This window comes from Urocitellus parryii, unplaced genomic scaffold (assembly GCF_045843805.1).
Source record: "Urocitellus parryii isolate mUroPar1 unplaced genomic scaffold, mUroPar1.hap1 Scaffold_37, whole genome shotgun sequence".
NCBI lineage: Eukaryota > Metazoa > Chordata > Mammalia > Rodentia > Sciuridae > Urocitellus > Urocitellus parryii.
Genome location: NW_027553327.1, coordinates 10280860 through 10282490, shown reverse-complemented (window position 1 = coordinate 10282490; position 1631 = coordinate 10280860). Strand labels below are relative to the sequence as shown.

Genomic DNA, 1631 nt, shown 5'->3' with positions numbered 1-1631 from the left:
CGGGGCGGGGCCGCTCATCGCCCCAGACGCTAGCTTTCGGCTTCTGTAGTTACTGCTTCTGATTCTCCCGCGCCTGCCTTTCTCGTCTCCAGGCAAAGCCGCTGGGTCCTGCGAGGCCTGGGCTTCGCTCTGAACTCTTGACAGGGACGCGCCCCGCCCCCCCCCCCCCCGCCCGCAGCCGCCTGAGCCGCGCTCAGAAACCCCCTCGGCTCCTCCCACCCCCGGGGGCTTTTCTCCAGTCTTCTGTGACTTCTCCTGAGCGCAGCCGCATGGCGCTCATTTCCGCCGGGCTGGAGTGCTCGGGCCATGGCTTTTCTGGGGACGCACGGGGCGAGGAACGGTGACCTCGGTACGCGTCCCGCGTCCTCGTTTTCCTGCCAGCGCGGGGACCCCCGGCCCGCGCCCCGGCCGCCAGCACGGTGCTGCTGGCAGGGCCGGGCCGGAGGGCGGTGGGGCGCGATGCTTGTCCCCGCAGCCGCCGACGGCACCCCGGGGCGCGGAGACCCGGGACGACCCAGCGGACTACAAGGAATACGAAGACTTCTCGAGTCTGGCCGACACCCGCAGCATCGCTTCGGACGATTCCTTCTACCCTCCTGAAGGCGAGGACGAGTGTAGCGAGGTGAGCTCGGACAGCGTCTCAGAGGGCTTCCCAGAGGCGGCCACCTTCCTGCGCGCCGCCGGCGCCAACGACGTGGGGCTGCTGCAGGCGCTGGTGCGGCGGGGCCCGCGCGTCGAGGAGGCGCAGGAGACCGACCGCAACGGCCGGGTAAGCGGGCGTCCCCGCAGGGCTGTGCTCTCTTCGCTCGGTACCCTCTTTCGCCCCGGCACTCCCCAGATCCAGGCCCAGGCCGGCCCCGCGGTTACCCCGGCCAGAGCGCCTTTTGCTCTCTGTCCGCGCTCGCGGCTGGTGCTGGGCGGGTTCGCTCTGCCGAAAGAGCCTGGCGACGGGAGACGCTGTCACCCCGCTTCCCAGGGCATCCACCGCCCGACACCGCCCCGTGCTCCCTGAACTGGCCCTGGAGGCCGGCGCTGGAATCTTGAGTTGACTCTTGTGGGGCCTCTTCAGCCTTTTCCCCATCAGATCACTACCTTTCCTCGGGAACCTGGTAGGCGACCCTGAGCCCTCGCCTGCAGGGGACAACCCTTCCTGACCAGCGCCCCGTTTGCCCTCTCTGCCCTCTCGCTGGTCTTGCCCCAAAACTCTGTTCTCAGGTCCGTTCCTCCCGGGGCCAGCAGGATTTGGAAGTGACAGTTCCTTTCTTTACACAGACATACTATTCGTCCCTACCGCTGTTCCTAGTGGCCCGCGCAGCCCCCAGCCAGTATGATCTGTTGCCTGGTCACCGCCAGGAGCCAAGGCCCAGCAGCCCCCACTTCCGGCCAGACAGGGCCCTAGGGGAACAGCCACACACACCTGGGTCGGGCAGGTGGGGTTGGAGGGAAGGAGGCACAGAGGACCCGTTAATTATGCCAAGGTGTTGAAATCCACAAATGTTTAGAAAAAAGTTGGCTTGAGACGACAGGAGAAGGGCTGGCTGTGGAACAGAAGCCACCCAACACTTCCACAGAGAAACTGCAGGGTGACCATGCTGGTCATGTCCCCATTAACCTCTGCTGGGTGGACAAAT

At 66.3% G+C, this 1631-nt stretch overlaps 1 pseudogene; it reads left to right on the top strand.

Annotated features, from left to right (window-relative positions):
• Positions 1 to 306: 306 nt before the first annotated feature.
• LOC113178658 (ankyrin repeat domain-containing protein 33B pseudogene) lies at positions 307 to 1012 on the top strand (annotated as a pseudogene).
• The last annotated feature ends 619 nt before the right edge of the window (positions 1013 to 1631 follow it).